The sequence below is a fragment of the Dinoponera quadriceps genome, unplaced genomic scaffold (genome assembly GCF_001313825.1).
Source record: "Dinoponera quadriceps isolate SergipeBrazil2010 unplaced genomic scaffold, ASM131382v1 scaffold3386, whole genome shotgun sequence".
Taxonomy (NCBI): domain Eukaryota; kingdom Metazoa; phylum Arthropoda; class Insecta; order Hymenoptera; family Formicidae; genus Dinoponera; species Dinoponera quadriceps.
The window spans coordinates 947,986-973,513 of NW_014557714.1; the positions used below are offsets into that span (position 1 = coordinate 947,986).

The 25,528-nt window shown below is 45.1% G+C and overlaps 1 protein-coding gene across 1 annotated transcript in view; it reads left to right on the forward strand.

The window, feature by feature from the left end:
- Positions 1–18,590: 18,590 nt before the first annotated feature.
- LOC106749415 (BTB/POZ domain-containing protein KCTD1) overlaps positions 18,591–25,528 on the forward strand; it is a 50,491-nt gene continuing 43,553 nt past the window's right edge. Inside the window, exon 1 of the mRNA XM_014628825.1 lies at positions 18,591–18,771. The gene's annotated coding sequence lies outside the window, so the exon portion shown is untranslated. The remainder of the gene's footprint in view (positions 18,772–25,528) is intronic.

Below are 25,528 nucleotides of genomic sequence, written 5' to 3' on the forward strand. Positions count from 1 at the left end.
GGTCGGGTACTCCTCGCCATGGGCGATGCAGCCCGAACGTAGGATAATACGCGTATATCTGTGCGCCTACATACAAAACTGTATTGGTTAGCCCTCAACGATCAGGGTCGGATCGTGTTCTGAAGAGAAGAAAGGAAGAAAGAAAGAAAGAGAGAGAGAGAGAGAGAAGCAGCACCGTAAATTGTGCGAAACGATGGCAACATGTCTGCGTCTCGTTACGCTCGCGAACGATCGACACTTTTCGTTGCTTCAGTGATTAATCGCCAATAAATGAATTTCTCCGAAATTAAACTCAATGCAAGAAGACATATGCCCCTCTTCAAATTTTATAACATTTAACTGAAACATTTTCCCATATCTACCATATTTTTCGAAATATTTGCCTGAAATTAAAATGAATCATTTTGTATAATATACATGTGTGTGTCTGTGTGTGTGTGTGTGTGTGTGTGTATGCACTTATGTAATACGTATTATTATACGTATTATATTGTAAAAAATTATTCGAGTGACGGAATTGCGCGACGTTTCGTTGTAGCGAAAAAAAAAAGTGAGAAGGCAGTCCCGTGCTTTCAAAGTTACACGGTACACTGGATGTTACATAACGAACAAACAATGTAATCAAGCGATGAGACGAGCCAAAGAGAGCGGGCGCGTCGGTGAATCGCGCGGATTCGTTGACACCGCGTGTGCGATACTGCTGTTCTCATTTCCACCCGGCTATTTCCCCTCTCGTAACTCGCGCAATTGAAAAATATGCGCGGATGAAGAAGCGGCGGAAAAGACGTAGGAGAAGGAGGAGGGGAAGAGGACGAAGAAGAGGAAGAAAAAGCGCACGTCGCCGGAAGCGATACGGGCAGATGCCAATATGAGACGGTGCGCGCACTTACACAAGTACACGCGCGCGGCGTTTCGGCCTGGGGATGAAAGCGCATAATATTACGCGAGTAGAACAAGAGAAGAGGGAGAGAGAGAGAGAGAGAGAGAGAAACGCATCCCTTCTACCACGCGGCTCGACCGCCACGGGCGCGAAGCGAGAAGGACACCCTCGGGGGATGCCGCTCGTTCCAAGATACGAAGAAGCGCGGCGGAGACTCAACGAGAGCGCGATAGCGAAACGGCGATAACATATTATCTTTCGCGCGAGCGAGCGGGCGAACGCTCCGAGCAAGCGAGCGAGCGAGAACGCGAGAGACAAAGAGAGAGAGAGAGAGAGAGCGAAACGGAAAGTACCGGCGAAGAAGTTTGAAAGTAAATTTCGCGAAGCGCGGCGGAAAACGCCCGCGGTGGTAGATTATCCTAATCTCATTATTTTTCTTACGATAAATGATGCCATCAAGCGCAAGTAGAATGCGAAGTTCAAGAAGACGAAGAAGGAGAGAAGTACGAAGACGAGGAGGAGGAGGACGAAGGGGAGAAGAAGAACAAGAAGAAGGGGTGGCACGCCCCGCCGCGAGCGATGCAGGCAAATGCCGTCGATGCGGCTGTACCCGCATGCATGCACGCACGCATGCACGCGCGCATTCACCTACACGCGCTGCTCGCACATACAGATACACCCACACTCGTTCGCACACACACACACACACCCACACACATATACGTGTGCGTAGAGGGCGAGTCGTTTCGGCTAGCCCGCGGCGCGGGATCGCGCGGCGTGGGAGAAGAAGGACGCCCGTCCTCGCCTTTCTTCCTCCCGCCATCTCTCTCTCTCTCTCTCTTCCCCTCTCTTTCTCCCGTACGTTCGTTCCTATCGTTGTGCAGAAGGTGCCCCCGGGGGTAGACGCGCGGTGCTGCACCCCACCATGAAGTGGTGGCGCGGCGGAGGCGCACGGTCGTTCCGCTGCGGGCGCGGAAACGAGAGGAGATAGCGGTGAGCTTCGTCCTCTCCAGCTCCGTGTCCTAGTGAGAGAGGTGGTCGAAGGGCGAAGTGGAAGGTGGGCCGAAGGGAACGGAGAGAGGGAAAGAGAGAGAGAGAGAGAGAGAGAATGTGCGAGTGGGCGAGGGGCAAAGAGAGAGGAACCTATATCGCCCCGAGGATATCCAGCGAGACAATGCGCTCCGTGACGCCTCGGGCGACTCCAAGGCAGACCGTAGTTCTCCCTCGTTTTCTGCTCCCTCTTTCCGTCCTGGCCTCTGGCGATTCTTCGCTCTTCCGTCTCGCTCCTCTACCTCCCCTCCGCCCCTCTTCCACCGGCTTGTCCTCCTGCCCCCTCTTCTTCCTCTTCTTCTTCTCTTTCTCCTCTTCGCTTTCTTCTCCGCCGAACCGTCTTCTGGTTCGTTCTCTCTCTCTCTCTCTCTCTCTCTTGCTCTGCGCTTTTCGTCCGCTATTTACACGAACTTTCGGTGATACTGAAATTATTCCGTGAGATGCACGCATAGGCGCATGGATTCGCTTTCTTTTTCTAGTTCCTCCTTTCTAATTCTTTTTCCAACTAATACTTATTTAAGAAATGATTACATCTGTCAATTATTTAATTAAATTGCACGCTAATCGTGCTTAAGCTTTTATTGGCCCATAAGTATTATTAACGATTAGACATCAACAGAATTTATTATTTATATTACTATTTTATTTATATATTTTTTTCTCCCTTCTTCTTTCTTTATTTAAGATCCCACGTAGGAATCGTATAGATTTGGCCAGTACCGACGACCGATAGCAATGCCTTAAGTAAGAAAGCGATATCTCTCTATCTCTCTCTCTCTCTCTCACTAACGGGAAACCTAAATAGTTCGGCAGTAGTAAGAACGGTTGCCTGTATATTATTGAAAGAAGAATTTAGTAACAATTACCAAAATCTGATTAAATAGTCTCAACTAAATTCTTTGGTTGTTGCAACTAAATCGTTTAATATTATATACTGTATTATAGTATCATATATACAATATATACAATTGTATACAATAATAATTGTATACAATAATACCTAATATTCCGCCAGTATTAAATCAATATTGACATCTATACCGTTCACTAAAAATCGGCAGCTCGCCAGCAGTTATTTCCTACTTAGAATCACGCACATAGTAGTTACCTTCGGACGTGTTATCCGGCGAAGTTAGAGTCGGTCGATTTTATGAGTCGATTTAAGTAACGCGTAAAACAAATAATTTTAATTTCACGAGAAGCGAGGAACGGGGACGCGGTCTTAGTTTTTCGACGTGTCTGCCTGTCGAGTAACGTGGTCGCTTTAATCGTCCGCTCTCGTGGTTCTCTCGACGGTTTCCTCGTTACGATCTCATATCTAAATGCTGGCGGATTACCGCGTGAATCGTTTTCCGCGGGCGGCCTTTCTCTCTCTCTGTCGGTGTACCCCGGGCGCGTCTCATTACTTCCCTCTAAATCTGCGCGGCTGTTTCTGTCGTGTTTCCACGACGTAAAATTCCTAGAATGTCACCCCAATTGCAATAAAGCGTTCTTCGGCATCCTTCACCGCCCCGCTTTTACCTCCCCAACCTAGCACCACCGTCGCCGCTACCACCACTTCCTCCTCCTCATCCACCTCCTCTGTTGCGTTCTCTCTCCCGGTGCACGCTCGCTTGGAGGGAGTAACGATGCCCCGAAGCGGGCCTCCGCGGCGCGGCACCGTAGTAACGATAAGCAACGAAATGAAATATTAATGAAGTACCTGAGCGCACGTCCATTTTTCGCGGGCGTCTCACCACTGACGCCTCGGGTGCCGAAGAAAAAGTCGGTTGGCTCATCGGAAGTAAAAGAATCATCGTCGGGCAACGCAGGAGAAATGGAAGAAACGAGAAAAAACGAGAGAGAGAGAGAAGAATAGCGTACCTATGTCTCGTCCCGGTGACGTCTCGATCGTCGTCGCGACTCACACGCACTTCCGTCGCGATGACGTCGCGTCGGGAGGACGTCTTCGCGCGGGCTCGCCGAATTCACGTTGCGCGCCGTGCGGAAGCATTACGCGCTCCCACGTCACGACAATGAGCCGGCGAATGTTGCGAAAGCCGAGCGATCACATCCCGATTACGGCCGGTCCAGTAATAACCGCACCGGCCGCGTTCAGCCCTTCAGCGGAATTCGAGCGCCACATTTTCGCGAACAATGTATGGAAAATAACCCATTGCGCACCTTTACCGCCGCGACGGTGCACGTCAGCGGTGGTTGCATTGCGATGAATACGAAAATACCCGGGGCAATTCCCTAATTGCAGTGAGAGGCAAACGAACGGGGAAAGAGAAAACGAGAGTAAAGGATGAAACGAGAGAGGAGCCGGGAGAGAATGAGGGAGGAAGAGAGAGGGAGCGAACGAGAAAGGGAGAACAGAGGGAAAAAGGGAGAGGCAAAGGCCGCGAAGAGAGAGAAAGTCGACAAGAGAGGGAGGGGAGATCTATTCGTTCTTTTCAGCAACGCTTCGAGCACTCTCCTCCTCCTCCTCTCCATGCCTCTCTCGCACTCTTTCTCTCTCTTTCTCACCTCCGTCGCTCCGCGAACCTCCGCGGTACACCACACATCCACCTTCGTTTCATCTTATCCCACTCGCTCTCTCCCGCTTCTTCAGCCGATGCTCCATGTGTCTCTCCTCCGTCGTGTGCGACCGTGCACACGAACGTGTGCTTCGAAACGGTCGAACGCCCCCGCGAGCCAACACGGACCAGCGCCTTCTCCGTGTGTGTGTGTCTCTCGCTCGATCTCTCCACGATCCTCACGAGTCGCCGCGGGACTCACCGCTGCCTACGAGCGCGGACTTCGCCGACGGACGAAAGAGGAAAGCAGAACGCGCGCGCCGGTACGGCCCGCCGGTGTGCAAACGGCACTTCCTCCTTCTTTCCTCCGAATTACAAATCGAGAGGGACATTTCGTCTCTCGTTGCTTTACGCTCGTGTAAAGGCGCAGGTCACGGTCGCGCGTCCGATCGGGACGCGTTGTCGATTTGAATTTGAAAGTTTGGGAAACAAAAGTTTTAAAATAAAAACGAGGAATCTCTTGTACGGCTGTAATAAATGAAGAATGGAAATAAATACACGGGCTGTGACAGTCACTGTCGGCTCTTTGACAGGATATAACAATTTTTTTATTGAAAGTGACCGTCGTAAAGATTTTCAATAAATAATCGCTACATTTTGCCAAAATATGCAACCAATAGAAAAATATATACAATAAAATTATATATAAATGTGTGTAATTGAGTTTGCCAATATAATGTAGTTATAATAATGCAATTAAATTCGCCGTACACATATAATAATATAATTCAATTTGCCATACAATAAATGTGATTAAAATTTTCTAGTAAACATATGTATAATTGCATAGATATTTATTTCAATTTTTGAGAAATAAGCAAAAGGCCCCCTCTCGGATGCGCGGATATGCAAAAGGTTTGCGACGGAAGCATCGAAATTCACGCTCGATCCAGCCGTGAGATCGTCTAAAAGAACCGTCGCGCCGAAAAGGCCCCCAGTCGAGCGAAACGCGCGGTTCCGGGCGTCCAGCGAGCGCGGGAGATTCGGGATTTTTGTCGTCTGTACTTGACACGAGCTGACACCTGCGCTGACTCTGACGCGACTCTCGTTGGCCCCTTTACATTTGATTGATGTCAATTTGATTTTATTTTGAGCTCGTAAGCGCTCCTTTTTGCTACTCGCCGAAGGAGGCCATCCGCCCGCGGGCCGAAGTGTACATATATAAGCGATGCGAGGAAAAAAGTTAATTTATCACGGGTATAGGCCGCGACTCCGTCGCGAAATTTGTTTCAACGTCGTTTCTCCGAGATAGAGATTCGCATCGAAGGCGATCTGCGCGAAGAAAAATCGCGACGCCGCCGAAACCGTGTGTTTACGCGCCTGATCAACACCGGAGGAAGACTTAATGGGGATATTTAAGGATGTATTGCCCATTAGTACCGTATTTTCAATGCCGCATCAAAATGACTACTCATAAATTTAGTATTTAACAAGCGCTCAATTTTACGCTCCTATATATTTTACTTCACTGTCTGAATAATCAATGTGAATTTAAAACGAAGTTCAGGTAGGCATATGTTACACAATATTACAAGTACGAAAATATCATTATTTTTTATTTTTCTTATTAATACTATATTTGTGCATCGGCTAATCTAATAGATAGATGCACAAATATTAAGAAAGAGACGTATAAATGTTGAAATATGTGCGTGTGTATATGTATTTTGAGTATATTGCTATAAGTTATGAACTTTACATCGCTGTATTTTCAAAACAAAATGTTCAATAATTCGAAAGTTTATGTATAATGTTTGTATATTAGTTTCTAATAGTAGTTTTTCACTAGAATCTTATTTTTAGTTTAGAAGATATTAAAAATAGAAATTAAAAATAACACACTAAACTTAAAAGACACATATAAAATGTGTCAACTTTAGTCAGCTCTCAAATAATCAATCTTTTATATGCAGTGCAAGTTTCATCGAATTCTTATCAAATCATTCTCAACTCATCAATCACTCATAACTTCCTTTAATCCCTTTAAAATGAAGTAACTTTTGATCCAGGCTCTGAATTACCACCAAACTGTTGATATCACTTTTAAATACAATGTAGATCGATTTATAACTTTTTTTTCAAAATTCTTTCATTATTTTGACTTATAGACAATGCATCCTTAATTACCCGCCCGATAGTGCGAACATAAATCCCAATTTGAGCTTTCGTTGCAATGATCATTACTGTTTTTAATGAAATTAAAAATCGCTTAATCATGATTGTTCCTTTGTTCAACACCGGAAGGATTAATGGCCTTTAGAGAGTTTAACGTCCTGTACGATACAAACATAAATTTTGATTTAACCTCTTCTCAAAATTGCCATTATAATTATACAATCTGTATGAAGAAATCAAAATGTCAAGTAAGACCGCTTGTTCGTAATTACATATTCTCTAAAAAACGGAGGAATCAACGGTTCTTTGAAATATAACTTCCTATTTGATACACATAATTATGTGTATGAGACCCGATTCGACCTTTCCTTCGGAATTTCCGTTGCTATTTTTAGTAAAATAAAAAAAAAAAGACAGAAAAAACCTCAGGAATACACACGGACGACAAGGTACGACTCGGTGACAGTCGAAATAACCGGTTCGGTCATCCCGGGTCGATCAAGAGCAGAAGTGAGCTTTGCGACTCTCTTGGCAGGCCGCATCCAGCGTGTGTCGTTATTACGATATCGCACTATTCCGATACACACGGTTCACCGTGCGGTGTCCCGTGTGCGTCCGTGATGTTTAACGGGCGTTACGTTAAATCAATTCGGGCGCGATTCGAGCGGTAACCCAAACGCCCGCGGTCTTCCATCTTCATAAATCCGACAGCATTGATTATCTTTCATTGCTTAATAGCACGTTTTCGGTGCGCACACGACGCGGTAATGACTCGTGACCATCGACACCGTCGCGGGAGTAAATGAGAAAAGAAGAAATTCAACGTCCAAAGACGGAGGGGGAGAGAGAAAGAGAAGAAGAGAGAAGGTTCAGCGCGCCGTAACGCTCGCGGGCAGTCGATTCGGCTCGCGTTGCGTTACGTTAACGAACACTTTTCAAACGTCTGATCAGCAGCGTAGCGAGAGAGGAGCGCGCCGTTGACTTTTACCGCGGAATGGCGCGGTATGGTCCGGGGAAAAGCGGAACTTTGACGCTCGCATGTAAATCTCGCTCGCGAAAACGTCGGGGCGTAAGACCGCCGGTGGTGGGCCCAGCAATGGCACTTAATGGAGTGGTTATAGGAGAATTATTAGACGAGAGTCCGAGATTAATTGCGGTTATGCCTCCCTCGTTAAAGACCGCCTGAATGAGCTGAAATATAGCCTGCGGTGACGATAAAGCAGCATGTGTATTAACACACTGTAATTTTCGCACTCGTAAAAGATCTTTCTCTTTATTAAATTGTGGTCGCGCCTCGCGCATAAATATCGTCACGCACGACATCGTCGTCGTCGTGTCGCGGCTGACGTCACGCCTTCGCGAGGGATCCGCGGGGAAATTTCGTTTTCACGCGCCGACAGTGCGAATCGATCTATCCGGTATCGTTCGCCTCCTCGGTGGAGGAAGGGACATCACAGGTGTCCGAGTGAAAGGGGTGCGTTATCAGGGAACAACAATTATTCACATAGAGATTCCTCGGAATTTCTCCGGCATAAAGTCCGACTACACTTTTCAAATCTGTCTCAAAGTGGGCTAGCATGCTAACTCGCGATATTAATTTGAAGACTTCATTCTTCGTCTTAAATGAATTTTTTATCCATAATGCGGATGCAATGTGAGAATTTGCACTCTTCTCAGTGGGTGAAATTTGTGGAATGAAATGAGGAATGCTATTTTTATAGCAATTTATAATCTCAGTGAAGTAAACATTAAAAGTTATATACATTGTTGGTCGCGCAATGTGCTCTTCGGTCATTGCACGTTAAATGTAAATAAACCAATAATAGAAAAATATTGATTTCTTCGTCCGAGAGCTTCGAAAGAATGTAGATTCGTCTAAAATGAACTCGAAGGAAATTATCATATATATTGTCGTCTTTAGGTAAATGATAAGTCTTTCTAAAATGGAGTTTACATTTAACACCGCACTTCTCGTTTAAATCTTCGTAATTTTCCCCAACGTCACGATCCACTTCTTTGGGAAAGGAATCATACTAAGTCTCAGATCCCGGAAAATCAGATCCCGGAAAATTTCCTATGTGAATATTAATGTAACATCATTTATTTCTTTTTCTTTTTTCGTAAGATTACTTTCATAAAAACCTGCCCGACTACGCCTTAATCCATCTAATCCATCGTAATTTCCGCCGTACGGCTTTTGTGGAAAATTAACGAGCAGATAATCGTGAATTTCCCAATCGAGGGCGACGTGCTGCAAAGTCGCATGCAGATGAGACACCACATCGTGCATCCCTTTGAACGTGCGTAAACACGCACTATTGACGTAAGCGATAAACGCATCGACGGCAAGGTCGCGTTCGTCGAGAACGTCTCACCTTTTCCCCGGGCGCGCGTTCCAGGATTCATAGAGGCAGAGAGGGCCCGCTGGAGACGCTTAATAAGCATTGTTGGCGGGGCCCGGATCACGCCTAGGTGGGAGTCGAGGCCCGGAGCACATCCCACGGCCATCTACGCGAGCTGCCTGCCTTTCTCAGGGAGCGTTCTCCGCCTTACGTAAGTTCGCGCGGGTTAGACGAGGACGGACGAAAGCCGCGAGACGAAGGGATGGCCGAAGAGAGGAGACGAGAGAGAGAGGAAAGTAGGACGACGAGAGAGAAAGAGAGAGCGGGCGAAAGTACGAGAGAGATAGAGGGGAAACGAGAAAGGGGACGGGAAGAAGAACGGATGAAGAACGAGAGGAGAAGGCGCACAGCGGAAGAAAGGAAAGGGCGGAGAAAGGGAGCGCGAGCGGAGTGGTGAGGGGGGGGGGGCAGATGAAAGGTGAGCTATGTCGAAGGAGAAAAGGACCGCAGGGGTCGTCTGGGATCTTCTAAAAATGATTCACAGCCTCCGGTAATTTACATTCGCTTGCGTGGGTGATCGTCGACTCGCGGAGGGGGCGGGTGGTGGGGGTGGATGGGGGCCCCGCCGGCTAAACTCTCCTCTCTGCCGACTGCCATCGAAAAGGTTAAACATACACCCACCGGAGGTCACGTAACCATCGAGAGAAAGACCGTTCAGGCTACCTCCCCCTCCTTAACGCAACCTTACGGCCGTGTCGTGTACGTATGTGTGTGTGTGTGTGTGTGTACGCGCATGCAGAACGACGGTGCACGGGTCTCCGCGAGGACAAAAGAGAGGAGGGAACGAGGCAGAAATCCACTTCGGAGCGAAGACTGATTGGCGGGTCACGCGTAAGAGGTTCGCGTCGGAAATTGATTCGCACGAGACGCGCGGGGTTATCGCGTTTTAGGGCTATCGATCTCGAAGCTTCTCTCCCCCCCCCTCTTTCTCTCTCGCGACGTTACTAACTGCGAAACTTCCCAGCTTCGCAAATTTTACAATCGGGTCTCTATCTTTATCTCGTAATTAATGGGTATTTTTGCCGTAATTGCGTAATTAGGAATGATATCCCCTCAAAAGCGCGTAAATGAACGTGAAAGCTCTTCTCGTCAATTAGCGTACACTTTCGTGTTTCCCCCGGTCAAAATCTTATCCGAACAGCCAGCACACACTCGTCGAGACGCTTGTAACGACGGGAGATTCGCAAACGGTGACTTCCCTCTCTCTCTTTCTCTCTCTCCGGTTTCTCGCGGCGGGAAAACGATCCGTCGCCGAAGCGGTCGCAGGCCGAATCTCCGTGGCCGGCGGGACATTCCACGGCGCGGCGTACGCGGAACTCGCGGAACTCGAGAGATTCGCGAAAACAAAAAGCCTCGCGGTCGGACATGCGGAGGGAAAAGGAGGGGGAGTTAAGGGAACAAAAGCGATGGGAGGCAACGGAGGAGGCGAGGGTGAGAGAGAGAGAGAGAGAGAGGATGGACGAGGGAGAGTCGGACGGATAGGTGCAGGAACGGAACTCTCGCCTTCGGCGCGGCACGACCCGTTTCAGAGACACGTAGGTTCAAACCAGAGGGCGAAGAAGAGCCGGGCGGCGGAGAGGCGGGAGAGAGAAAGAGCGAGGGTACGAGAGGGGAGGGAGGGGGAAGAGCAGGCCTCACCCTAAAATATGTGGACCCACGGGCAACACTCGGACTCTTCTCGTTACATCCCGCTGAACGCTCCGGGCGTATACCGGTCCGCCATGCCGGCAGAGAGTCTGTATATCGTATGATACAAAAACATCGCATTATTTTCCTCTCTCTCTGGACCGAGAGGCGCGCAGCCTCCCGCCGTTCTTACTTCTTCTTACTCTTCTCTCCTCCGCGAGGCGCCCGCGGGCATGTGACCGCCATTATGCCCATCCTCCTTCTTCTCCGTCCCGATCTCCGCTCGTTCCTCTCCTTTTCCTCCACCTCCTCCTCCTCCAGCAGCTTCTCCACCTCCTCGTGGCCGTCGTCCTCGTCGTCATCGTCGTCCTCCTCCGCAAGCACCTTCCTTCCTCCGTCTTGCTCACTTCCCAACCCGCCGGGATATCTCTCCGCCGCGAATTACGTATCCGCTAAACGAGTCGAGACGAAAGAGCCGCTCGCCGGCCGACCACCGGCGCGACCGCGCCGGCCGGCTAATTAATTGCGACCGCGACTCGCTTCGAGAGGAAACCACGAAACGCCGCGCTCCGGCGTGGATCCCCGACTTCTTCTCCCGAGGAGAGAGATTCCGCGGACGCGAAACGCCCGCCGATCGGCGTGTTATCGCGATCTCCTTGCGGAGCGTCCCGATAAAGGATACCAAGGGTCTCTCAGCAGAACGGCTGATTTTCACACAGGAAAAAGTTGGGTGTTTATTTAACGCAAGGTGAATATGTTGAAAAGTAACGCAAATATTATGTCGAAAATTAACGCTAAATTAATATTTATGTTAATCGACACTGAAGTATGAAATGTTATTTCAACACTTATGTTGATTATCGACTCAATACAAAACATTGAGATAATATAAATACAATATGTTAAATTAGCACACGATATGTTAAAAATTTAACACAAAAATTTTAACAAAGATCGCAAATACAAAGTGTCTCTTACTGTTTAATTTTAAGTATTTTATGCCTCAAATCTTTATTTAAGTTATCGTTCCTCCACCTTCGTTACTTTATTTTATTTGCTTTTTTTATTATACAGTGGTTTGTCATGGATCACAAACGGAACGGCTGTTTAGCTTAAGATTCCAAACATAAGAAAGTCATTGTGCGTTACTTAGGCAAAATCTTGAACTAACAAATCAAGCTATTCTGCTAAGGCCCTAACTTGACACTGTTCGACGGCCGCACCAGTTGCGAGAAAATTTCCGGCCGCCGCCGGCAAATTTCAGAAGTTTGCTTGGACGTGTATTCTTCCTGTGCATAAATCCGTAAATTCACCCCCTTTACGTACTTCGTATAATATTACAATTATACTCTCTAAATTTCTCGGAGCAAAATCTCACTTGGAACGAGCGAAAATCCATACGAAGTGAAGCAGTGAAGATGTTGTCGTTTGAAATCGTGGGAGTGAATTTTATTCAAACTTGAATTGGATTCTGACTTCATGAGAGTAAATGTTTCAGTCGATTAATATAAATTTTCTCGTATGATGATAAAATATATCAGATTCGTTCTGCAATTTCATGGAAATATTCACTCGATGACTCAGAGATATAAGAATTCGTTATATACATATATAAAAATTAATATCTATTCGAGACTCATATTCTCTTTGTGTATAAGCAAAATATATAATCTTATGTAAAAATAAAACTTTTAAATGAAAAAATCTTATATATAGTTCTACTAAAAATATATTTACGTTATTCAAAGAAAATTTTCGTGAATTGTGGGGGGAGAAAATTTTGGATAAAAAAACGATATCTTCAAACTAAGAATTGGATCAGTTTGAAGGTACAATTCTTTCTATCCAATATTTTCTTCTCTTAATTCATGAAAATTATTTTTGAATAACAAAAATACATGATTATTATATGATTATTTTCAATAAAATTATGTAAAACTTCTTCATGCAAGAGTAAGTTTTATATTCATGTATAAGATTGTATGTATTCTTCATTATATATGAGAATATGAATCTTGAATTGATAATTGACTAATATTTTGTCCACGTACGAAGTGATCTATTCCTTATAAATTACAAATCAATCAACATTAACGTTAAAAAATCACTCCAATTCGCGTGACTCGGCTATCACTCAACTTTTATGAAATATCACTACAAGAAGTTTGGAAAGTTTACTATCGTTACTGACAAACTATTTTTATAAGGCGATAAGTGCCGACAGAATGAAGCATTACTATACATACGCGGCAACGACTGTCAAAATATTGAACATAGATATATGTATATCCGACGTTACAAAATTTAATACGCACGACAACGCCACGATAGGGGAGAACGAATGCCTGAGCTTCCGTTGAGTCGTGAGTCAATCGGAAAAAGCTAATGACACCAAATCGATCATTCGCCGGACGCGACGCGAGGAGTGAAAGCTAAGTGCAGCGTCATGAGCGACTGCTTTTTCTCCGTCACGCTGAAATCCAGCGCGAAATAGCCGGAAGATCGATCGGTCTATCTATCTATCACGCTCAGGTGGTGGATACCTTGCGCAGATCCACGGGCATCTACGTCCGTCTTCTTGCGCTCGAGCGTGAAACGCAGGTAATATTATCCGATTGCGATAAAAAAAAGCCTGTGGCCGCGAGTATCTCCTCGTAGCGTACGTTTCCCGTCCGTCTGAGCAATCGACGAAATCAGCGGGCATATTAAAAAGTAGCTCAGGACCATCCTCGCGCGTTGTTTATCGCGAGCGAATGTAAATTCGGCTCGTTCCCCACGTGAGAAATAACTGCTGGCGAAATACTGACTCAGTACTGACTTGTAGTAAACCGTAAAGGGAAAGCACTAAAATCGACGTGCTATTTGATTTTTAAGTTTTAAAGCCTCGTTGAAAATGTCAAGCTAAAATGTGTGCGCATGGATGCAAGTAAGAAACATTTCTCTATCAAAATATGCGGTAGTCTTATTACATATTATCTTTCAAATAACTATTTGTTTTTTAATGTTTGAGAATCGACGCTACTAAAAACTAGACCCCAAAATTCAGGTATGTCGGTTTATAAAACAACCCAATCTTAACTTTTCGTACGTGGTTTATTGACAGAAGAAAGAGATTGGCGCAAAATTCAAAATGATTTAAAAAGTTGATAGTTGATAGAAGTACTGATTCGTTACTTTAATTATTATAAGAAGAATGCGCAATAAGATTTTAGGACAACGAAAAATCGAACGACGCTAATAACACAGAAACGCACTTACAAACGGAAACTGTAATATTTCAGTTTCAACTACTGAACACAATAGATGAAATTCATGTACTGTCCGATATGGTTTAATAATTTACAGCTGAGAAATATGAGTGTGTCGGTTTACCATGTCAGTTTTGGTGCTTTTCTTTTATTAGATGCTAATTTGCTTTTATTAGATGCTGATTTGATACTAGTAAAATGCTAAAATGATAGCAATGGATCAAAACTCGAAAGACAGTACTGTAACTTATTCCCAATATTGCAAAAGTATCAAAAATTACACGGTGAAAAATAATTTGCTGAAAATAATTTGCACAGCAAAATGATTTATTAAGAACATTGATTATCATTCGCTGGTTTATTTTGCTAAATTAACAAATTACTTTACAGTACTTTACAATAAAAACAAATTAGTAACTATGACAAAATACTGTCGTTCACACTTGTTCTAACAATAAATTAACGCGTCCCTTAAATTCCTTCGGCGATATATTTTCTATTCCGAAAACAAAACTATTTTTGCTCTTGCGAACAGTTCGTTAATTTGATTACGCCAATTAAATATTATCGCAGTCGCAACGAATATGCAGTAGCAGCGATGCATGGTTTCGCTGCACTAGCAAAGTTACTTTTCCCCGCGTATCGATTCTCAATATTGAGACAGTAACGATTCCCAATAATGATTATCATGTTATTAATTATGAATACCATTACCATATTGTGAAGGGAAGGTCACAATATAGCCTGAATACTTATTTATACCCGCAATTGTGTACTACTTTTAATGCCACGTAAGATATGAAATATATCGGGGCGAGGAAAACTCGATTGGGATCAAGTCCGGGTGTTTGCTTGCTAGCCAACCGTTTTATCATTGAACTATTTAGCCTCTACGTTACCGATATCTCCCGCTTTTCTAATCAAATCATTGGTATCAACGTGAAATCCATTTTCCAGTACTGAATCGGCGCTTCGCCGGTCTTTCGTACTGGCCAAATGTATAGAATTCCTATATAGGTCGTGTCAAGATTCGACGTAACTCACAACAGTAATAATATCATCGCTCGCTCGCTCGCTCGTGAGAGAGAGGTTTCTAGCGGCGCGTTTTCCAGAAGCGGGGAATCGTCCCCGATGATTCGGGACGTCCCGTAATTGCCCGGCGGGCACACGCCTAAGCCCGACGGCGACGAGCGAAACGACGAGCCGCGGACGCTCGCTCACGCGCGACCCGGGCGAAACGTTAAAATGAGTCTCGAAATGGCAAAGTCGCTCTCTCGCCCCGTCGCGCCTCGCCTCGGCCGGATCAACGTATACCGAGCGTCACTTTGTCCCTGACGAAGTTGGCGTTTACGTATGCGAGCAACATCGTCCGGTGGGTTTGGAAGTGCCCGCGGCATTCTGGAACGATGTTGTCGGCCGTGGCCGTTTTTGCCCCGGGGCATCTCGAATACGACAGAGAGACCGTGCGCCTCGCTCGGTTCCCCTTATATATCGGCTCTCGCCAACTGCTCCATTATTCTCGATGGCCGATGGCCAATCGCGCACGGACGAGGTACCAATTGTAGTTTTACGAGGACGAAATCTCCGACCCCGGAGAAAGAGAGACGGAGAGAGAGGGGGAGACGGCCCCGAAAAAGTATCGGCCAGCTGTTCTCTTCGGCGCGAAGGATGCGGAAGCGCGCGGATTTTTCGAAACTCAACGGCGAGTCGCAGCCGGAACGCGAGCGGACGTGAGTGAAAGCGCGCGATGCGTCTCTTCTTTCTTCCGCTCGATACCGTCTTCGCGGTTTTCGGATCTCCCCCTCGGCGGAGATCGGCTCCGAGAGTATACACGCGCGCGTGATAACTCGCACGGATGAAAAAGCCGACGCGAACGAATCGCTCGAAATTGATTCCCGCGTCTCGCGTGAATCTCGCGGTGCCTTGCTTTTTTTTATCGAGAAATTAACGACAAGCGTGGCAGAAATGCGTTGCGCAATCACGACACACCGCCGGGATTTATTATTTCCGTATTAGTCAGCGTGAAGTAACGACGTCGTAAATTAACCGCGACAAGGCTTAATCGAGTCACTTAAAATTTTACTTGCTCCGGTGCCCGCGAATATCTCAATCCTCGTCGGACTCGTGTACGAGCGAGCGCGGTCGCGGTTAACGGATTATTAATTCGCTCTGTGCTATTTAAGTTACGTATCAAAGCCGCGCGAGCTCGGCGGAGAGCTCGGGGAAAGAGAGACATTCGTCCGGGTGATTCCGTTTCTTATCGTCGCTTCTAAATTACACGCGTTTTCGCGTCGTCCTAGGCTTTCACTTTCGATAGATCGAACTGTTATCGCCCTTAGGGCGGAGACAGTATTAGTCACTGGAGCGTTCGCAATGCGACTCTGATAGCCAATAGTGTGAGTGAATCACGTGTCGATTGCAAAGGTCATATTGTATGGTCAAGAGGCTCCCCTCTCTCTCTCTCTCTCTCTCTTTATCTCTATTTCTCATTATTTTCCTCTTGCCCTCTCTAGGACATTTATCTATTCTGTTCCAATACTTATGCAAGCCATAATTGTAAACCGCTGACAACTAGTATGATAATTGACGCTCGAGGAGAACCGTCGCTTTTTAATAAACACACACTGACATGACATTTATCAAATAATCCTTCTCGGAAAGTCACTTCGCGTTACACAATGCGCGTTACGTTATTAATTCTATTACGTGTAATATATTATTGTCGAATTGTACGGCTGGAAATGACGCAACTAATCCGACTCGTGTGAGTCACTAGGTGACATCTAATGTATTCGAGCGAATGTTATCTTGAAGGCATAACGTTTCATGACTGTCGAAGCGATTAAAGGAAGATAATCGATGCCTTCCTTTAGCGAGTTTTCAGGCTTTTTTAAACGAACTATAATTCCGACGAAATTTTATCTACAATTGTATTCGTTAAATGCGAGAATATATGTATTAACGGGAAATGTTTCATTTCAGGAATTTCAATTCCGTGCCCGAAAATTTCGAGAGAAATGTCATCAGGCATGTGAAAAATAACATAGATCAGTCGTTGCAAATAAATAATTATTTCGCAATGATCAGATTATGTTGAATTTTGTAAGCTTAATGACGTTTCTCATCGATTAAGAAAATGTAACATAAGAGTCTCGAAATAATCATTATAAAAACGTTTATTTTCTATTTTTCAAACAGAAACGTTTAATTCCTCGCGCAATCAACTAAGGTATATCTGAAAGTAATTGATTAAAAATTGAGGCGCCACCATCCGCGGTTTGATTCCGATTGGTATAACTGTTTCATAACTGTCGATACGATTAAAAGAGGAAGATCGATACAACGTTCTTCTTTAACGATTTTCAAGTTCTTTTTAGACTATCTATCATTCTACAGATGAAATTTCACTTATAATTGTATTTATTAAACTGCAAATACGTATTCACAGAAAAATGCTCAATTCTAATTTCAGGACTTACGAACACTGAAAAACTCATTTAGTTGACTCAAACTAAATTCTTGTTTGAATATAGGCAAACCAATTTTCGCTATAAGAATCAAAATTTGGTTCTCTGTAATAAAGCTTTGCTTCCCCGAGTCAAACCTTCTTCATTCTCGTCTCAGAGAACCAAATCTTAGTTCTTATAACTAAAGCATTTACATGCCCATATCCCAACAAGAATTAAGTTTGATTCAACAAAATGGATATCTGTGCATTTAAAAATTCCAAGAGAAACATTATCACATAAAGAATAACACAGATAATAACAAATAATGATTTGCTCGCAACAATCAATCCGCGTTGACTGTCACAAGTCTAATAAGAGAGCTTAGGTGCATTTCATAAAAATATATTCCGTTATCACAATCAAATATATTTCTACCCAACAAATATCGAAGAAAATGTCAGGAGAGACATTGATTTCGCAAGATTTCGATCTCTTCATCTCAATAACGATCGAATACCGGTCGTACAGTCTCACCCCCTCCCCCGTCTACCGTATCAACGAGAATATTTCACACATCCGAAAACCTCCCGACGAGATGCAATTCCGATATAAATCGCGAGCGTTACGCGACGTGTCCAATTAAACAACGAAAAACGAAGCGGCGAGCACACACCGCGCGCGAATTACGCCGCGAGACGGACTTAAAAGTCGATACCGTGAGCGATTAACCCACTCTCCGTTCGCGCGCAGAGAGCGCATAGAGAAATGATAAGCGTATCAGGAACAATCGCCTATATCACCCTGCGCAAATGGTCAAAGTGGACGATCGAAGGGGGATTGAAACCCGCGAGAGCGACGGTGGATGCAGCCCAGTCCGGAGAGAATCGTCGCAAGCTCGAGGCGCTTGCCGAAACGCCGCGAGCCCGCCGTGGAACAAAGAGGAGCCGATGTAGGTTGGCGAGAAGGACGAGGACAATGTCGACGGTGGTGGTGGGCCGGCGGTGCCGCTCACGCTGGCTGGGTGGGTGGATGGCGTTGGTGTTGGTAGCGCTAGTGGTGGTGGTGCCGATGTTGATGGTGCCCGGTGATGGAGGTAGGGGGACCGGAGCGCGAGGGACCGGAGCGGCCGAGAGAGCCGCACGCAGTCCGACGAAAGCCGCGGTGGCGCGCGCGCGGCTCGCGCCAACTTTTGTCTCTCGCAGCGGTTAGACACGTGAACGCAACCACGTGGTCAAGTGCGTGACATCGGAGGAAGAGAGAGAGAGAGAGAGAGGAGAGAAAAAGAAAAGGAGAGCTGGAGCTGCTCGCGAGAACTCGGCCGGGGTGCTATCTAGACAGTGACAAGTTTCCGCGAACGCGACTTCGGGACCTCGGGGTGCCGCAATCCGCCGCAGCCGTGGACACGAGAACAACCGTCACCCTGGAGCCCACGTGCCAGAAACGGTGAGCGTCTCATGATTAAGAATTGACGAGTGTGTGCGGGCGTGCTGACACACGGTCACCTGACACGTCAATCTCGTCGCAGTGACTTCGAGAGCCGCGCGGAAAATATCTTCCCAGGCTTATGTAAATTGCCGCTTTTTATGACACGAACGCGTCGAGATCCATTTGTCATAGGATTCGTTGGCGGATCGTTAAATTATGAAACGACTCGCGCGCAATTATTGCCGATGATATGTCGCCGATAATTCCGCGTACCCGGAAATGACGGGGATCAACTTAATCGCGGAATTAATGCGATACACGAGTCGGTCGGAATTGTAATTGCACTGCGGCACAAACCTTGAACGTGATAATTAAACACCGGCGATCGTTATCGCGAGATCGAGGAGAACGCAGCGCGCAAGTTCGCATCACCGAGCGCGCGCCGCGAATGCGATTGTCGTCGCGCGAAAAATTTATAAAGAGAGAGAGAGAGAGAGAGAGAGAGGCTTCGCGACCCGCTTATCTTCGCTCCCGACGAGAACTTTGTCGAAGCTTTTGTTTATCCGCGAAATTCCGACGAGTCCGCTGGATGATAGCCGGCCTAAGAAAGTCGGCAAACGGAAAACGTTACCTGCGCCGACGTTCGTCCGTGCAGAATACCGTCGCCGAAACATCGCGTGACAAACTGATATTCATGTATGGAAATGGTGTACTTTCACGTAGCTAATTATGTCGCTGGTAACCCACGAGGTGCGGCCAAGCACGTTCCGCTACGGAAAGTTCTCTCTAACGAAAGTACCGCGGATAATGAGATAGCAATGGATACGCAGAATCCGTTACGGAATATTTGTTGAAAGCGGCGAGGTGATAAAAATATCCGAGAGACACCCCCCGAGGCTGTTTCGATCGATATTGTTTCATTTCAAATTACACCGAGAGAAATCTCATTGAAGTTACAGTCATTTTCGGCAATTCGACTATACAATGAGAAAAAGTGGTAAAATCGAGGATTTTATTTAAACGAAAATAATAGTGTTGACTGGCTTTCGTGATAAAATCGATTTAAATAGGGCAAAGATGAATAAAAGCCTATGCATAGGTGGATTTAGTTCGATAAAACGTAATTATTATATAATTGGTGATGGCTGATCAAGATGGTTCCAAAAAGGTGAGCTAACCCCGAATGGTTTTCCATCAAAAACTACTTGGTTTATCATCAATACAAGTGTATGTTTCGGGACAGACCGAATTCATGATGTAATTTATAGTGTTTGTCGTATTACAATTGAAGAGAACTTAAAGTAAAGTCGGAACGTCTCGTAATGTTGTATTAAAATTCAATAAATTTAAGTGACCGTCACATGCAAATTTGGCTTCTGACGTCTTTTATATTGTGTGTGAAAATGATTTTAATTTTCTTAACTTCATAAAGACATGAAATCATTATTTTGTATTCCTTCGTCCAGACGTTTTGATCCTAATTTAGACCCTCCTCAGTGATAATAATGTCACGACAATAAACATCAAAACTCAGTGTCATACAAGATCAAGCAAGCCGAATGCCTGAACGCACCTCGCTCAAATATAAAGCCAAATCGTAAGCCTGTCAATCAAAACCACTATACAGCATAAAAATTCCGAAGCCCATAGATGCTCTCCCCAGGAAACATTTTATTTAAACGAACAAAAGTTGTTTACGGTTGCTGTAATGAGTTAATTAATTCAACGATTGCGACTTGGTCAGTAACTATATCAGTGCAATGTATCGTTGCGCCAACGCATAATTCGTCCAGTAGAAACGATATTTATTTAAATGAGGGAGACCGTCGATTTTACCGCTTTTTTTTCTCAATGTATCTTTTTCTAATTTTTACTCGAGAAACAGTAGCAGCAACATGCATACTATTGTCCCTGACAACTATAGTAACATTTGCTAGAAAAATGGTTCTCCCGATTATGATTCTTTCACTTATGCGATTAGAGTTATTACAAATACTAAAAACTCTCTGTTCTCAGTGTGTTATTATTTAATTTTTCACTCAACCTCGATCTCAATTCCAAATCGATTCCTCCTTCGCAAATTCACTCATGTAAAAATTGACAATACGTTCCGAGGTTCTCGGCTACGAGCAGATTTTGCGCAACAATCTTGCTTAGAAACGGTAATTTATTGAAGTTACATTGTGTCTCGCTTGATTATATTCCCGCTGGGTCTCTCTCTCTCTCTCTCTCATTCCTCATTTTCTTTCTAGAACCGAAGCTTAAGGGCCCCGCAATCCTTTACACGTCCTTGAGACGTCTTTTAGATGTCTATTGCGGTAATTTCCCTCCGCGAGAGAACGCTACGCGAACGAACGCCGGGCATAATCACGTATGCGCGCACGTCCGTGGGGCATTTTATACGATTGAGTTAAAGCCGGGCTCGATAGAAAGTCAATCTGATCTCACGACGCGACCGCGGGTAAAGAAAGTTTAATCTATGCCACACGTCCGAGAGGGTGTCTCGACCGCCTGCAGATACGCCACGCATGCAGAAACACGACGGGACAATGCGATTGCTCAATCATACGTCGCATTCCGCCGTCATCGAACAATGGTTACGATCAATTATGCACCTCGCGTCGCGCGGTAATCACACGCGCGATGCAAAGAACCCGGCCGCAGAAAAGCAGAAGGAGGGAAGAGAGAATCGAGGAGATGAAGATTACATAAAAGTTCGCGCAACATTGGGCGATGTACTTTGTGCCGAGTCTCGGGCCGAGTCGCACGCTATATCCCAGCCAAAAACGGAAACGACGACTCTCGTGACCGTGACGAAACTCGCGTGAGCGAAGCATGAATAAATCCCAGGGAAGAGTAAAGAACTCGACGTGAGACTGACAGATCGATGGAAGGGGATCCTTTCGTACACGCGGAAAAAGGAAGGGTCAAGACGCACACTGAGAACAGATTTTCGGCACTTGTAACTGTATTCACACAAGTAAAAGGATTATAGTTGGGGGAATCGTTTCTCTAGCAAATGTGATTATAATTTGCTGATAATAACCTTATACGCATATTGTTATTATTATTTTGGGGTTAAAACCAGAAGAAGACGGAATAGTTGAGGTCGAAAATGACTATAATTTTACACGGAAAGAGATAGTTTGTTGGCATAGCAAATTTTACGTCGTCGCAGCAAAATCTGTCGGTTACTATGTGGACAGTAAAAGGATCTGTTAAGAATACTAATTGCCTTTCACTGGATTATTTTGTTGAATCTACAAAGTATTTTGTTGTGAAAGCAAATTAGTAAATATAGGAAAATATTATTTTGTTTTAATAGCAAATTAAGCGTGTCCTAAGGAGAAATTCACTCAGCAGAATATTTTCTATCCTAATATCAAAACTGTTTCTGCTCTAATTATGAATAATTCGCTAATTTGGTTGCGCCAATTAAATTTTATCGCAACGAATGTGCGATAGGAATGATATGGTTTTGCTACAACAGCAAAATTGATTTTTCCGCGTGTGGTGAGATTTCTTTGAATATAGCTGTGTGGTAATGTTGTTTTTTTATAAACCAAATGTTACTATCGTGTTAATGATAATAACTTTACACGCATTTTGTTATTATTTTTATAGTTAAAACCAGAGACTCGGACCGGAACGGAAACCGTATGAAAACCGATATTTTTATCGGACGGGAACCGTAAACTGTACCGAAATTTTATAAAACCTACAGAACCAGAACCGAAATCGGAACCGTTATATTTTTTTCGGTTTGTACTTCTTTTTGGTTCACTATATATCCAAAAAAATTAAGAGCAGAAGATGGAAATAGTGAAGAAACTCCATCTATATCGAGGAAGTTATATTATTATTTTTTATAATATATTATCGGACACGTTATATATCTATATATATATAAAATTTAAGTCAATAAAAATTTCAATAAAGAAACAAGTTTAAAGAACCAGAACCGAAAAAACCGTAATTTAAATTAAAATTAAAAATTAAAAAGTATCGGTTTACCGATATTTTTATTGTCGAGAAAACTGAAAGTGGAACCTTTATTAAATATTTTAGTCGAGCGGAACCGAAACCGGACCGATATTTTCATTCGGTCCGGCTCCCTGGTTAAAACTATAAAAAAGATATAATTGAAGCCGAAAATAACTATCATTTCTCTCAGTATAAGATACTTAAAAAAGTCGCTTTCTTCAACGGTGCGTTAATATGCACTATAATTTCAGCTGACAAATTTACCTTACACCCGACTCTTAGCAATGACAGCGAAACGGTTAGCCGAACAGTTAGCCTTTTAGCGGAGCCAGCCGGTCGAGAGTTTAACTGACAGTATTGATTTATTTTTCCGCGTACACAAATTGACCTTTGAGCCTCTCGAGATGTAACGTCTACATTCAAATCTGGCTGTCATCAAGGTAGCCAAAATACCCAAAGCGGTTGACCTCTCACCTGGCCGCGCGCGGAGGAGCTGCGCGAGGAGTCGACGAACCGAGGGACACAAACGGAGTATGAATGCGAGATGGGAGATTTCGCTTCGCAACAGATGACACGTAACTGTAAAACCGCGACCGGTGGAAAGTAGCCGGCGTTTCGCGGAGTCGCGGTCCCGTAATTAGCTGGCTGACGCGGAGAGTGATGCAATTTTCAATCATAACGTGTTTAATATCGCACGGCGATGTTTCCTCTCCTCGAAATTCCACCTTTCGTTTCTCATTAGTAGATGCACCGTAGCGCATTCATTCCGTATCGATGAACAGTCGCGATTGCAGTCACGGGGCGTTCGGTTTTTATGACGAAGCGGTAAACGCCGGCACGAACCGGCCGAAAGAGAGAGAGAGAGAGAGAGGCAATCTTGCGCGCGTCAAACGCACGCAGCGCGAGAAATGCGGCGACCGTAAAGACGCGGTTGTTGCGCAACAATAGTAATTTAATTACGCAAAGTCCGTGGCACGCAATCAATGAAATTCCCAGACGCGTCTCTCAATCTCGGAGATACGACCGCGGGTAAAACTCACGGGGATGTGACATTAATCAACGACGGTTGCCGTCGGTTCGATTCCTCCCCTGCGTCCGCACGCTACGACGGCGACCTGGCGAAAACCGTGTTTACTTCTCCGCGTACGCGCGCGCACAGAAAAAATATACCTAGACGCGCGGGCATAGTGCGCATACGTATAGACCGCGGAATCCCTTTTCAAAAATTGGTTGCAACGAAATAGTCGATGTACACCTCGAGCTACAAAGGGGGAAGGGAGGCGAGAGAAGGAGCGCGCGGAATGCACGCGGAGGGCGCAAAAGAGAGAGAGAGAGAGAGAGAGAGAGAGAGATGAAGAGGGGGATAGAGCGAGCGAGAGAGCGAGAAAGATAGAACGGGTGAGGGAGCGAGAGGGGGACGAGGGGGGAGGCGGGAGGATTGCTAGCATTTCAGAACGGATGTGGGCTCTGTGGAAATTGTGCTGGGATAGGAAAAGGGAGGTTGGAAACCGGCTGGAGGGATAGCCGGAGGCGCAGACGCGCGCTCTGCAGTTGCCGTAATTAGAACCGTGCGCCCCGAGCACATAGCCCACGGCTGACGAGTCTCCTGCGGACCGAAATTATTCATGAAGCCGCGCCACCCACGGCGAAATTTTCTCGTAAATATTTTGCCTCGTCCGAGATATCGCCCCGAATGTGTACGCGTACGTTTGCGAGCGAACGAGCGAAACGCGCCTCCCTGCCCGCCGCGATCGTCCACCTCTCGGCGTCGGCGAGCGAACCCGCGTCCCTGGACACGAAGGAATCGAACTCGGAGAGAAACGATCGTTAAACACCGGTAGAAATCGCGGTCTCGGCCGGTTATTATCGCGCCTTGCGCTTACCGACCGCGCGATTTTAATTGCGGCGCCCGGCTCTTAAATAATAAGGATCTCTCCCTTATTTCTGCGCACCGAAGGCTTTTGCTCCGAGTGCGTAATTGTTTTTCTTTCTTTGCGATACACTGGACAAATACTCGGTATTTGTCACTGTACTCGCATAGCGAAGAAATTCTAGCCGGGAGAACTATTTTTCTAAGAAGTGTCAGGGTATAGTGTTAGTGATAATAACGTTCTGAATCGAAACGTCGACGCTACTTTGATGCTCTTCAGGATACTTTGCGCCTGTCGACTGGTGAGAACCTACTTTGACGGTACTACACTTGTTAATTTCTCTTTGGAACCTTTAATCCCACAGATTGTACTATAATGCTACTGTAAAACAACCCGTCTTGACGCTGAAACAGCAAAAACAGAAATTTGAGACATCATCGTGGTCAAAGTAGGAGTAAATTAGATTCGAAATTGAATCTATTTTGCTGTCTTATATCTCCTGCTACGTTGTAGAATTCAAGATCTAACAACGTCTGCCAATATTTCAACTCGGGATATTACTACCATCTTTTTGTTAGAACTAGAAAATCTAGGCACTGGTTGGAAGTCCACTTATAAAAAAAGGCGTATTTTCAGATACCTCGAAATGTAGAATCAAAATATTGAAGTCTCTTTTCCGCGATGCCGACTGGCTGCCTTGAAATCTCGATACAAATCTCGAGGTCGTTGCTCGCTTGCTTTGATTCACGAATGTGATCGCGTAAATTACACGTTTCGATAACAACGGAAATAAAACTAATAATAGCGAAATCAAATATTTTCCCGTCAACGAATTTTAATCGGGTGCACATTTAGTTACAAGAACTGAGATTTATTCCGTAGTAAAAGTAGCAGTTAACTACACAGCACGCGCGTAGGGC